Here is a 15310-nt window from a genome sequence, read left to right on the forward strand (position 1 = left end):
ACAACTTACACATGGCCCACATACCGCAAAGAGTGACGGCCCTTTGGTGGCCCAGATCAGGTTTGTCAGAGGTCATCCACACATGGGCCAGCACAGGACCACCAGTGTGTCTGAAACTGGCATTGTGCTGACCCATGTGTGGACCACCTCTGGTATCACATCATTCTTTGCGGTATGTGAGCCATGTGTAAGTACATTATGTGGGCCAGATCCAGGCCATACCAATTTTGCTATGTTGGTCGTTGCCTTCATTGCAACTTATTAAAAGATTTGATTGTGTGTATTAAAGAGGCAAACCCACACTTATCCCAAGTAGGCCCCAAATCTCTTCTTCCCACACAGAGCTCACAGCAGTTCTGCCCTTTTGAGCATCCAAAGAATGAATTTCATAGACAGCCCACAGTTGGCTTGCACACAGAGAGCCCACATAGACTAGACCATGTTAGGAGCCATGGCAATCTTACCATTTTGATTCCCAGGAGGGAATTTCATGGGTAGCCTACAGTGGGAATACTCACAGAAAAACCTATGTATGGGCCTTAGTGGGTTGCAACATGCAATTGCACATTTTCATTTTATCCCTGAAGGGTGTTATGATCCAATGTTGTCAGTGTTTTGTTTTATGCGTGACTCCTCCCACCAGAGGATGGCTGTGGGTTTTTTCCCCTTTCTCTTTTAGGAGTTGGACACCTGGGCGTGTCTGCCGAGTAGTTGGGTGGAGTCTCTTCCTGTCCTTGGATTGGATAGTTGGCTAATCACCTCCAGTATTTAGCTACCAGATGACAGCAACCTGGCCCCTCTCTCCTAACCTCCATTATCCAACAAAGAACCTGTGTTTTGATTCGTTGCTGTGTAGAGTTTCTTTGACAAAGTGATTTGCAAGTAGTGATGGGCAGATGAAGCCCCATGAAGCACTGAAGCTTTTCATCCAATTGGTTCACCCCAACGCGAAGCTTCTTGAAGCTTCATTTGCTCTAGCAGGACACCTACTGGACGTAAAAATATTAGTTGGCATGAATTTGAAGAGTGTGGCCTTTTGCACACAGCCTGTAAATGTCAACAACAAAAGGAGTGTGTAAAACATCTATATTGTAGTGATGGCAGTATACTGTGTATATTTATGCTGGCAGTATGGAAAATGATTATTTGGAAATGCCTAAAATGGAAATGATCATATACTGTGAGGTGAGGTGTGGACAGTGGTTGTGCTTTTGTAACATTGAGGCAAGGACAGTGATTAGTGTTTAGGGGACACATCATTGGTTTTTATTTAAAAACAACAGTTTCTCCACTGTGGCAGGTCGTAGGCGATTTCTTTTTTTTCCAAACTGTCTCTAACTCTCACTAACCGCAACTCTCCATCAAACGCCCACATTTTGAATGGGGTCTGAGGGGTTTATATCGCTGTCATAGCTCGCGGCAAAGTTCGAACCGCTTCCTGAACCAGTCACGTGGTACAGCCGGGCAGCGAGGCTTCGGACGTCATCATTTTCAGCTCCTCCCATAAATGAAGCAAGCCTCGATACGCGCTTCGCGGAAACGCCCCCTCCATTACTCGATACACGCTTTGAAGCCTCGATACAGAACGTCACATCACTATTTGCAAGTTTAACCTCGTGTGTGTGTGTCTGGCGTTAGTACTTCAATTTTTTAAATAGCTGTAAATAGATTTGTAAAGTAGCAATTGTGTATTTTGTTCACCTAGTATATATTTTTCACTGCAGCAGCCTAGTAGGCGTGAGAAGCCCTTTTTGTTGATTAAGTTTTCTCCAGTTTTTCATGTAGAAAGTTAGGTAAGTGAATTGTCTTTTTTTTGTTTTCATTTTGTGTAGGAAAGCGTAGGGACCATTAGGGAGTTTTGTTTGTTATTTTTGGCACTGCTCACTGCTGAAGAAAATAAATGGCTGCTTAGCATTTTAGAAGATACTATTGGTATAGATACTACTTTACCCTTTTTAATTTTTCATATTTATTTCCTTTCTTATTCATAGCCTTTTCCTTTTTTGTTTTCTTTAGGTCACGAGCAGTTGTCCAAGCATTTCACTACATATCGTACTGTGTATGACTGTGTACGTGACAAATAAAATTTGAATTTGAATTTGAATTTGAATTTATTGTTTGGGTTTTTGTTTTGGTGGAGCGGGAGTGGGCCAATTTTTTGTTGCATTCAAGACACGCCTAGCCTAAGAACGTAACAAGGGCTACAAGTTCTGTGTGGGTTTGTCCTGACCATAAAGCCCCACAATTTACCCACACAGCCCTCTGGGGGCCCGCACTGTCTTATTTACTGGCATAATACTGGTGATAAGGAAAGGCTATACAAGGAAATGTGATGGTTGTGGAGAAATAGAAATCGAACTGGATCTTACTGACAAAAGAACCAATGTTATCAAGTCCTATTCAGTTTTATAAGAAAGATTCACTTTCTTTGAATCACATTCTGGTCTATACCATACATACAGTTTGTGATGGTAATGCACCATTTTCCTATTTGCCGACCACCAATTGACTCTTGTTAATAAACACTAAGAAGAAATAGAGGACATTCTGAGCACGAATACTAAGAAAAAAGATAGGTTTCTTAAAACCTAACAAAATACTGTCTAATCATCATCTTTATATTGCACAGCAGATTGTACAATAATAATATAACACTGTTCCTAGAGTATTTAAAAGTAGAATGGGAGGCAGAGCCTTCAGTTTTCAGGCCCCTCTTCTATGCTATGGAACCAGCTCCCCATTTGCTTTCAAGATTAGACTTCATACTTAACAGAAATATGCTCTCTCTTTCTAGTCCCTGTCAGGACTCTTGCTGCAGCATTTTGGATTAACTGAAGGCTTTTAGGGAGTTTTTAGGACTTCCTGATAATAATGAATTACAGTCGTCCAGCCTGGAAGTAATAAATACATGAACTAGTTTTTCAGCGTCACTCTGAGACAGGATATTTCTAACTTTAGAGATGTTGCACAAATGGAAGAAAGCAGTCTTACATATTTGTTTAATATGTGCATTGAAGGACATGTCCTGGTCAAAAATGACTCCAAGGTTCCTCACAGTGTTACTGGAGGCCAAGGTAATGCCATCCAGAGTAAGAATCTGCTTAGATACCATATTTCTAAGCTTTTCAGGGCCGAGTACAATAACCTCAGTTTGATCTGAATTAAGAAGCAGAAAGTTAGCGGCCATCCAGGTCTTTATGTCTTTAAGACATTCCTGCAGTTTAACTCATTGGTGTGTGTTATCTGGCTTCATGGACAGATAGAGCTGTATGCTATGTCTTCTGATGATGCTGCCTAAGGGAGTATCATCCATCTATTAGGATTGCAGTATAAGAACATCCACACAATCAGTGTTAACCATATTTCAGCCATGGTCTCAGGCCACCCGCTTCACATGTTATCCATCCATTAGCAATTATTAGCAGTTATCACAATTATGCACCATCCTGTTCCTGCTGGTAGGCTGTTCTCATCTCATGTAAGGGTGCTAGAGCTCCATTGCTCATACGACTCAAAGCAGGTAATGAAACAACTTGCTCAGACTTAGGGCAACAGTGAAATTTACTTCATTTTTAATAGCTAATGAAGACAGAAACAACACAGAAACGGTATCCTGTTTTCTCTGTATTATTGTAGGGTATTTACCTTACAATGTAAAGTATCCTAAGGCAAATGTTGTTCTGATTTGGAAAGATATAAATGAAACTGAACTGAATTAAACAGACTGGAGACAACAGCAGAGATTAAACATTCCCACAGCATTGTTTGTAATACGGTTTCTTTTCTGTTTCACTGATTCAAATGTATGTTTAGTCTTTCTGCTAGTCTTTGCAGGAGTGAGACTATGCTCCATTATCTCTGTAGGTGTTGATTACAAATGATAATAGTGACTTAATGAGCCGATAAGATTCAAACTCGGTGGAAAGACGCTCTAACTTTGACCAACACAGTGAAGCGTTCAAGCTCCCTTACATGTTATAATTTTAAATGAATGTTTCTCCTTTCCACGCTCCTAATGACACCTCGAGGACAGTGTCTGTGTCGGCACAGCTGTCAGTCTTAACAGCAAGCTCCTAACTTTAAGCCTTAAAATGGTGCTTTTTGTGTTTTTTAAACCACCATGTACAATTCTCAGGAACAGGAAACATGTTGTAAAAATGCTTTTTATTAAATGTGTTAAATACAATAAGACTGACTCCCATTTGGAGGCAACCTTGAATGGCCACTGGAGGAACTGCCGTTCTTGATGCATCCACACTGGGTTAGTTTTTCAGCACCAGGCTCCGCCCCCTCTGTGATCCAGTAATGCATCCATATATTTTGCTCCTTGTTCTGAGACCCACACTGAGCCACATGTAATGTTCTCAACCTGTGATTTGTTAGTTATGGCTCTACTAATTTAATAATTCATTTGCTCCTATTTGTTTCTATTGCTGCACAGAGCAGCAGTAGTGTAATAGAGCATTGTGCCGATGAAGCATAATCATCAGAAACAGGTGTTGTAAGGTGTAGGGAGGAAAGTTGCATCATTGTGCATAACACTGTGACCTTCATTTTACCCCCACAGTAGCTCTCACACCTCTAAATGAACTAGCTGAATCACTGTGCCTTTTTCTGTTTTTTTATATGCAGGTGCTACTGCTGAAGGAGCGCTGTAAGGTCTTAGGCCTGTGAGAGCATGCTTGATAGAAAGGGCTTGCATCTTAAAAAGCAGAGGACTCAGCGGAGCACTGCTGAGTGCCTCGGCATGAAAAGCAAGCTGCAGTTAATTGATACTGCTGAGCTGGAGCCTCGTCTCTCTCTGCCATCCCTTCCAGTGGCTGCCATGATGAATGACTCTTCTCTGAGACAGGCTTTGGACTGTTTGTCTGTCTGTCTGAGCTACAAATGTTTTGGCTAAATTGCTGTCACAATCATTTAATCTGGTCACCCCAGAGAAAAGAGATAGCCGCCTGAACATCTTTAACTGTTCTCTTGGCCTGCCTCCCCATCCTCCCTCGCTCTCTTTGTCCTTGCAGTGTGCTCCTCAGCAAAGCAGTCACCTCCTCTCTTCTTCTTGTTTTCATTCTCTCTTCTCTAAGCGTGCTGCATAGAATTCTTATTTGTCTCTCTGGTGACACTAATTGGAAAATAGCTGGAGGCTCCCCCTGGGCTCCAACCCCAACAGTCTTTTTGCTGATTAGTGGCAGCTTAAGAAAGTTGGTCAAAAGAATGGTGACAGACACAATTTTGCTCTGTCCATCTGAGCCATATTTTGTCCTGGTGCCCATTGGTTGGACATACACGGATGGAAGGAGATGCCGCATTTTGTCTTACACGTGTTCCTGTTATTGCCATGAAGCGTGCACCACATAGACATGAGCACATAAGTTCATCCAGCAAATGAACTTGTGTGAGACTATTTTGAGTATATTATGTAAATGTTTATAAGTGACCATGCTTAATTTATGAAAAGGTGGAGAGTGTGTGAGTGTGTCTAGCACTGTATGAATCTGTGATGGTGTTTTGCACCGTATCATCTCCTCATACTCTGCATGAATTACTAATGGAGGCATACTTTGAGAGTGGATATTGCGATCTTTACAGGAGATGTTTTCCGACGTATTTGCTTAAACCAGTTCAGCTAAACAAGAATAAGAAATGTACCCGCACGTCTAAATCAGACAAGGGTATTTTAATAAGGAGGGAACTGAACATGATTTATTGATATACAGAATTCAATTGAGCTATTTGGTGATTATCCCTTATGGCCCATCACATCAGAATTGAATCCCAGAAGTGACAGGAATTAGCGCAGGACCCATCAGAGTCTAAATGCTGGAGGTGGATATGAAGATGGAGGCTTGAGCAAAATGGTCTGCAAGGGAGAATGACAGCTAATACTAAGACAGATAAATATGGGGGGATGTGCCAGGAAGAGTGTCTGGCCAAAATGAAACATGCAGATCATCAAGAATGATGTTTCCACACCACATCAGGTGAGCCCCAGGTCAGCAACAACTGCCTCCATTGTAACTGGCCAGCAGGATGACAGTAGAAACAAAGAGAAACAGGAAAGGTTCATTTAATTATATTTTATTTATATAATTAAAATCACCTCAAGGTGCTTTGTATTGTAAGGTAAAGACCCTACAATAATACAGAGAAAACCCAACAATCATGTGACCCCCTATGAGAAAGCACTTTGCCAACAGTGTGGAGGAAAAACTCCCCTTTAACAGGAAGAAACCTCAAGCAGAACCAGGCTCAGGGAGGGGCGGGGCCATCTGCCACGACTGTTAAGGGTGCAGGGAGGGACAAAAGACATGCTGTGACAGAGAGCCAGAGATGAATAATAACTCATAATTAAATGCAGAGTGGTGTATAAACAGAAGAGAAATAAGCTAGGGATAATGTTAAAGAAAGAGTCTGTGAAGTGTTGTGGCAGTGAAGACAGTGTGAGACAGGATCATGAGTTACAAACTGGAAATCAGAGGGCTGATGTTGAATGTTGTGCATACGCTGCACAGACTGGTTGTCAGTGACAGGAGCGAGATGAACTCTAGAGTAACCCAGATGAAGTAATACAGAGCGTGTCCAGAGGTTTTGGTGATTGAAGTAGACTTCATTGGACATGCAGGTGAAGTGAACAGAGGTGATGAGGAGGTGTTGGTTAGCTATGATATTAACAGAGAAATACAGAAATGTTGTAAATCCATTAATATAGAGAGGTTAGTAGACCCAGTCAGGCATGGAAATTCCCATTGCTACATCCCTTTTCTTTTGCAAAGACAATGGGTTCTTCCATTTGAACTATTCATAGACTGAGAACTCAGTTTGCAACTGGAACAAAACTTAAGACATGACATTTCTTTGTTGGTCACCATTTTCTTCAAAAATTAAAATTTCTTCCTTCCACTTAACTTTCTAGCTTTCTTTCCATTGTCTTTCATTATTATTATTATTTTTATATATTTTTGTTTTGTTTCTTCTTTTCTTTTTTTTCAACAAGTCAACACATCACAAAACTATGACTCAAAACATCATCACACGTTTTTTTTTTTTTTTTGAGACTTATCAACCCCTTCACTCACAGATTACCCCTTATTTGCATACATAGTCCTTCAGATCTCCAAAAGTTGATTTGTTCATCTGGACGTAAGTGTAACACTTTTGGAGTCGTTACAGTACACTAGGACCAGTTAGGTTCGACTACTAGAGCAGTAATGAGCGTAGCATGTAATAAAGACCACAGACCAGTAAATACGTTTAAATTGCCGGCTTGTTATTTTGTGAAGACAGAGAATAGACAGTTATAGACACATTACATAAAACATTCAACATCACACATTTAAGAAAACAAGATATTTTCTTTCCCCTTTTTAGTTCAGTATGTTCTGTTAGTTCATCCTATTTATCTCAAAACCTTTTATTTGGCTTTAGAAGGATGTTATTCTCAACCTAGGTTATTGTTTTATTTATTTCAAGTTCTAAGTTCAAGTTTATCCTTTGATCTATTTGCATTAACACTGTGTTATTTTAAATCAAGTTCAGTTCTTTAGGCCCAAGATTTAATTTAATCTTGGTCTAGGTTCACCTTTAAATTCTCAACCAGTTCTTATTTTGTTTTAACCCAACAAAATTATTTACATTTCCATTAACACCATTACAGCATTAAAATGTAAGGTTGACCAAAATTAATTACAAAAATAAATAAATAAATGTAAAACTAAAAACAATTCAGCAAAAGGCTGAATAAATCCCTTAAACGAACTAATAAACAAAAGAAAGTTTTCTTTGTGTCCTTTAACTATTAATCCTGGAATTGCTCTGAATGATTATTCAGTGCTTTGAAAGTCCGCTGTTCTTTTGCAGAGGTGTATGGATTAATCCTACCAGTTTTTTCAGCGAAAGAGCTCAACGTCCAGCAGGGGGCGTTTTCCTTTTTCCTGCTTGGTACAGTTCAGTGGGTCCTTGGGTGGCTCGCCATCTTGTTTCTCGCTCAACGGATCAAACTCCGATTCTAGCTCAGCATTTCCCGATCCAAACCTTAATGGCCTACCATAACAACAAAATAAAGTGCATAAACATTGGAAAATAACACACGGGTAGCCCTTAAATAACAGTAAAAGTCCATTTTTCCAGCTTATTTAGCCAAAAATGAGGTGACGCCAATATGGCGCGCTGAAACACCGTCAAAGGCCTTTGAAGTACAGCCTGTGTGTCAGTTAAGCACGAATCCACCGTTTTTAACATAAAACAACATAAATCTGCTACCTTGGCTCTCCATTTGCATGAAATGAGCAATATAATACAACAAAACATTTCTTGCATGAAATAAAATACAATTTCTGAACTCACCAAGTCCCGTTTGGTTATGTTCACAACGTCACCAAGGCAAGGACAGGTCGGAAAAACAAAAATACATTCTCCAGAGTACAAAAATGGCTTTAAGTAGATTTTTGGCTTATTTTTACTATTTTTTCACTCATTTAAGCAGCAGCTCTGCAAGGACTGTCTGCATTTCTCCCTCTCCAGCATCAAAAAGAAGGAACAACCCGACTGGGTGTGGCTATCACAGGAGTCACGCTGCAGCGTGCCCTTTCACAATAAGAGTCTCAACACATATTTTAGCCATTTTACCTGAATGAACATAAAACACCATGAATCAGCAAGTTCTGTCCCCTTTTAACATGTTTTTAAACACAAATGAAATCCTATAACATGAATTATATCATTGCTGATGTTTTTAATGAATTTTCTAACCATTATGATCTATTTATTGACTATTTATCACCTGTAATATATTTCTTATGACTGTTTTTACTAACAGGCTTTTATTTGTTGACAGCTATGTTAACCAGGGTTACATAAGGTACATCTGTCACCATCTTACAATGCTGTGATTGCAGCCATTCCTCAACTCTCTGTGAGTGGTACCCATGGCCATTGATCAGTGGGTTTTGATCAATGGTTGTTGATCAATGGTCATGAGAATTTGCATAATTAGGATTAAGGAACTGACCTCCCAGCCCATTGTTCCTTCAGTGGACTGGTTTCAGTCATTATGCAAATGTGCTGTTTATAAGATTGGATACCTGCAGTCAGCTGAGACTGAAGAAGTTACTTGGATGATGAAGCTATGAAAATCTTCGTCTTACTGTGCAGGTGGGAGATGGAAGCGTTGAGGGAGAGGTGGTGCGGTCCAGGTGAGTTTGGTGGTGTGTGGCAGCTGTCCTGAGCGGTGAAGGTCCCGAGGTGGTGTAAGGGCAGGAGGGCAAGGAGATGATTCTGAAAGCAGGCGGGTTAACCAGATTTCCAAGACGAGTGGTTTAGTGTGATGGAATTTCCAGGAGTAACTAGAACACAGGATTGCAAGGTTAGTAGAGCACTTGAGATTCATAGACATGAAGCATGAGGCCTGGTTACCAACATAGGGTAGTTGACGAACTGGCGAAGAAGCAGTGTCAGCAAGCAGCTTAAATCTCCAACCTGATTGCCTCAATCAGCTTCAGGTGAAGGAGGCTGTAGGCCCTGCCCATGGGTGGATACCAAAGAGCTCCAGACCTTCAGTGGAATTTTACAGCCACACATCCAGACCATGACAGTCCTTCAGATATCCAGGTCGTTGTACTACCCGTCCTGACCTGGTAGTGCTGTTTTTGTGTGTTCTCTTTGATCTGTGTCTACACAGTAATGTTCTGTCCCTCAGGCTGGGGATGTGCTGACATGTCTTTTTTGACCTCCACAGCTTGCCTCAGATGGCGCCGATTCCTTCTGAGGACTCTGCCGTTGTCTAACTCCACATCATAGGATCTGTTTCCCAAATAGTTACAATCTCTAGCCTTGGTCCATAAGGTGTGTGGTTCAAAAGGTTGGACTCACACCAAGTCCCCTGGGTTTAATGTGTCTATGTCACCATCCTGTTGTAATACTTTGTTTGTCTCTCTCTGTTTTTCATCAATGCTAATTTGTTATCAGTCACTTTGGGTTGCAACAATCTGTCTACTATTGGAAGGAGTGTCCTCGTCCTCCTGCTCAAGAGGCTCTGTGCAGGGCTGGTAGTCAAACCTTGTGTTGGGGTGTTTCTGTGGTCCAATAAAGCCAGATATGGATCTTGTCCACCCAAATTTGCCTTTGGCTTTAACAGCAGACTCTGCTTTGCCGTTGCTCTGCGGATAGCTAGGCGATGAGGTATGGTGTTGAAATTCCCATTTCCGGCTGAAGTTGGCAAACTCTGTCGAGCTGTACTGGGGCCCGTTGTCAAAAAAACAATATTTGGGATTCCCTGACGTACAAAATGAGTCTTTAGTTTTCTAATCACAGTACTCGACTTTGTATCAGGTAGATAATCTATCTCCCAAAAGTTGGAGTGATAATCAACAGTTATTAGGTAGTCCCTACCCTCAAAGTTGAATAACTCTGTCCCATCTTTGGTCCATGGTCTGGTGGTCAGCTCGTGTGGTTTTAGTGTCTCTGTCTGTTGTTTCGCATCTACAGACCGACATATGTCACATGTAGCGATGTACTTTTTGATGTGGTCGTTCATACCGTGCCAGTAGACGCAGTCTCTAGCTGTCCTGAGGCACCCTTCTATGCCGATGTGTGTTGAGTGAATTCGCTGGGTTATATCTGCCTGGAGTGCTTCTGGAATCACCACTCTCTCCCTTGAAGACCAATCCATCCTGTGTGCTCAGTTCATCCTGCAAAGATTGGAACTGGGTTATTTCAACAGGTACATCTTTCTTACAGGCTGGTCACCCGTTTTGCATTGTTTTTATCAGCGTTTGTAGTGTGTGGTCGGTTCTTGTCCCTGCTCGTATTCTGTGCATGCTTTCTGTTGAAACAGGTACATAATCTACCATGTTGACACATTCTGTCTCCAACTCCGTCTGGCTTTTGATGCTCTCTTGCAGGTAGGCCCTACTCAGTGTATCAGCGAGTAGCGTATCATGGCCTTGAACATATGTTATGCTTATGTCATATTTTTGCAGCCTTAATAACATCCTTTGAAGTCTCTTAGGTGCATGTAAATGCGGCTTTTTAATAATGTTCTCGAGTGGCCTCTTGTGGTCTGATTGCACTCTCACAAGACCACCATAGGTATATTGGTGGAATTTCCCCATCCCAAACACAATAGCTAAACATTCCTTTTCAATTTGTGCATAACCTCTTTCAGTGAGCGTCAGTGCACGACTTGCAAATGCCACTGGTTTTCCATGTTGAGTCAGAGCTGCTCCCAGTCCCTTCTTGCTGGCATCACACTGCAGTGTCAGCTCTTCTTCAGGGCTGTAATATTTCAAAACTGGGATTTGTGTTAGTTTTTCTTTCAGTCTTTTAAATGCATCTTCCTGCACGTCTGTCCACTCCCATAGGCTGTCTCTGTGTGTTAGTTGTCTGAGAGGCTCACAGTCACCTGACAGATGCTTGTAGAACTTTGATAAAGGGAAAAGTCTCAGGTTTCTGTCATGATCCATTTCTGCTAACTCAGTTGTCTCTCCTTTCCCAGTAATCAGGATGTCATCAGCAATGATGTATGTGCCTGGCAGGTTCTTTAACGCTTGCATCAGTTTGCGCTGAAAGACCTCTGGCGCTGGGTTAATCCCCATTCGCATTCTCAGCCAACGAAAGCGACCAAATGGTGAATGTCGTGAGATGGCTTGACGCCTCTGTAAGCTTCACATGCCAAAAGCCATGTTTCAGATCACACAATGTGAAAACTTTAGCTTTTGACACATCCGGCAAGATGTCATCTATTGTTGGTAATGGGAAATAACTACGCTTCAAAGCTTTGTTGAGCGGTCTCGGGTCAATACATATCCTGGGTTTGCCATTTGGCTTCTGCACTGTCACCATCCCACTGATCCAATCAGTACTAAATTCCACTGGTGCTATTATTTGTCTGTCTGCAAGACTCATCAGTTCCTCTTTCAGTGGTTTCATCATCGACACTGGGACTCTGCAGTGGAAAGGTGAGCAAAAATTGGAGCTCATGAAGGTGGATATACCGGGGGTATACCAGCACAGTCAGATGTCCAGAGCACTCTGAAACAGGTTATCATCAAGGAGGTCTCTGCCCGTTGCTGCATTCATCTTTCCCTCAACCCTTACTGGTCTCCCAGGTCTAGCTGTCACCACCTGTTGGAATGGTATTGGTCATGACTGATACAAGTTCAATCTTTGCTTCATCAAACCACAGAAATTTGTTTCTGAAGAGTTGCTCTTCTGTTCTTTCTTATCACACTGATGCATACGCATTATGGTCAGAGGTTTTTTCTGCCATAGATTAAAATGTAGAAATCACTCTAGTACCAAAGGACCATGCACTGTTTTGCACTGCACCTGCAATGCATTTATTTTTTCTTTTAATATGTCAGCAGGCTGTACTGTGAGATTATTGGGGTAGTGTGCAGAACTTTATTCTTCAGAAATATTTGAGATTTAAATACAAATTGTGGAAATGTAGCCCAGTGAAATCCATTGATCATTTCAGTTTTCCTCTATCAGTCATGTGTTTATGTGCAGGACAAGTTTTTTTTCAGCCCTGCTCTGAATAGTGTACAGGCCAGTATATTACACAGCACTGTATACATAGTAAATGTGCATGTACATATACTAATGGATTTGCTGTTGTGTCATCAGATGGTCAGTCATCAGTCTCTGGACGACATATTGTATATGTATGTGAATAAGTGTGTGTGTGTGTGTGTGTGTGTGTGTGTGTGTGTGTGTGTGTGTGTGTGTGTGTGTGTGTGTGTGTGTGGCTTGGATGCAGCCAAAGGCTCAGTTGACCTTGAGGAGCGCTATTCATCACAGTGGGAAAAGGGAACCAAGCAGAGACAAAGCCTTATTGGATGAAAATACCCTTACAGTCGGAAATAGCTGAAAGTGCTGATGCCAGAACTCCACTGTAGTTTTTCACAGCATCTGCAGTTTGGGCCACTCATTGGCTCAAGCCTCAGACTCCTCTGTCCTCATTCAGTATGAACTTTGTTGGGTTCATGCTGGGTAATGTTACTACAGTGAGAAATGTAATCACAACTGCTTAAAGCAGCATTACTGTAGTTAGCGTTTATAAATGTCCCCACAAGCAGTGCTGGGCTAAAGGCAAGCCTCAATGATAAATGATTCAGCCTCAAGTGGAAGGACTAATGTTGCTGTCTCAGTTAAGAGTTCTTGTCAGGAAGAAGTAATATTCTTCCACTCAAGGAGCAAATCTAGTCCTGCTATACACAGATGTCTTCAATTTCATTTTTACAATAAAACCAAAAATAATAAGGGACACGTTCTTTTGAACAAGATGCCAAAATGCAGTTATTTACTTTGAATCCAGTTTACCAGCTCAATGTGTTTTTATGACACAGATCCATTCTTGGTCATTTCAGGTTGTTTCAGCATTTTCAAAATGAAAAAAATGGAAATTTCCTTTAACATATTTGTACTAAATTGCACTTTTGCTTCAAGAAAATCTTCCCAGCAAAGTATGAGGAAATTAAGCACAAAAAAAGGCTAAATGACCTCCACACTCCACACGATTGTGTATTTGGACATTTGCACTCAGGCATGAATTGGAGCTTTTTATGAGTTCACTGTGCATTGTCTGATGATGTCTAAACGATTCTGTGGAACAAGTTGAACAGTACTCTTTTTGTTTATAAGTCTGGTTATCCACTTTTTAATAAGAAAAAGGCAGAAATCCAGGTATTGGTCAAATTCTCATTTATTTTGCTTATGCAGAAGATTATATTGAATATCTCTTTGACTCTTCCTCCTCCAAAATGATTTTTCTGTTGTTTTGGCCAATTCCACAGAACCTGGAAACAGAGCCAAGCTCCAAGCCAAAAGAGCCAACTATTAGTCCGTGCAAAACTGCACATGTTCTGTAGAGTATAAACCAGCTGTATGTACCATCATGCTATTATCACAGTACAAATGTAGCACATGATCATCACACAGAAAAACTGCTACCAATTTTCTTCGCATGAGGTGGCTGCATGATGAGGACTATTCCTGATATGAAGAAATGTGTAAAGGAAAGTGGAGAAGTCAAAACACTCTTTATGCTGAGAATGATAGTCCATAGTATGACTATCATTCTCAGACCCAGAGTTGCATTGTAGTTTCCACAAGAGCTTTATGTGAGAATGGTTTCCGCATATCTACCACATAGCATCCTAACTAACTTCTTCTGCTGCTGCCGCAGAACTAAAATTCTCTGATGCTGTCAGTTTACTTTGAGCTCTGGTGAATCATTTCTACATTTGAGGTTAGGTCAAAAACTTTTTATGACAGATGGTCTAATAAAGGTATTTAACAGTGTACTGTGTACATTAGGGGTGCAACGATACACAAAATTCACGGTTCGGTTCGATACTTTGCTGTCACGGTTCGATATTTTTTCTATACAAAAAAATGTTTATGCCTTTTTAATTTGTCATTTATTAAAATTATAAATATATATTTTAACTTAAAAGTACAGTTTTTAAATGTAATGTTGCTGAAACAACAAAATAATAAAAAATAAATAAATCTATCTGATCGAGAAATCACTCATCTTTGGAAAAGAGAGTTTATTACAGAGAAATGGCTCTTTCAAAACAAAAGCTATACTATACGCTTCTTCTGGGCTATATTCTCAGCAGCATATTAAACATATCAGGTCGCCATAAGGAGAATCATGTGCTAACGGCTGTAAATGACTCGGGTAAAGTTTGTAGCATGCATGCTTGTTGTTTTTGTCTGCTTCCACTTGTCTTTGCACTAGGATGATGTCGGCGTAAACGTGCAGTCATATTTGTGTCACGGTTCTGGGTTCGTTGGACCCAGTATTTTGAGTTTATTATGTTTTGGTTTAATTTTGCATCATGGATTGTTTTCTTGTTCTCTTGTTGTGGTTGTGATGATTATTATTAGAGTTTCATGTTTCTGTTGTCCATGTTTTAGGAATTGTGGTTTCAGGTATAGTTCAGTTCCATGTGTCGCATCTCTGAGTTGTGATTCATGTGTCCTGTTTTATTGTGAAAGTCTTTGTCTTATGTTAGTGTGTGCAGCTTTGTTCCCCCTGTCTCGTTAGCCCTGATCTCTCCCATCTGTTTCTCCCTCCTGTTGCCGATTCCCTCGTTACTACCCTGTGTATATAAGCCCTGTGTTTTCCCATGCTCGGTGTCGCGTCGTACCCTCAGATTATGCCTGTGTGTTTTTGGTTTCTGCGTTCACGGCATGTTTAGTTTTCATGTCAGCAATAAAGCCGAGGTTTTGAATTACAATTCTGTGTTCGAGTCCTGCGCTTGGATCCTCCTCTCCACCTGCCCGCACACAGAGCCCTGACAAT

General features: G+C 41.0%; 1 long non-coding RNA gene across 1 annotated transcript; it reads right to left on the bottom strand.

Annotated features, from left to right (window-relative positions):
* Nucleotides 1-7263: 7263 nt before the first annotated feature.
* Nucleotides 7264-10750, bottom strand: LOC308409261. Its single transcript, XR_013973990.1, has 3 exons — nucleotides 9413-10750; nucleotides 9141-9338; nucleotides 7264-8037 (listed from the first exon to the last, which is right to left on the bottom strand). It is a non-coding gene; the product is annotated as an uncharacterized lncRNA (long non-coding RNA).
* Nucleotides 10751-15310: the final 4560 nt, after the last annotated feature.

The sequence above is a fragment of the Rhamphochromis sp. 'chilingali' genome (assembly GCF_963969265.1).
Source record: "Rhamphochromis sp. 'chilingali' genome assembly, chromosome: 13".
Classification (NCBI taxonomy): domain Eukaryota; kingdom Metazoa; phylum Chordata; class Actinopteri; order Cichliformes; family Cichlidae; genus Rhamphochromis; species Rhamphochromis sp. 'chilingali'.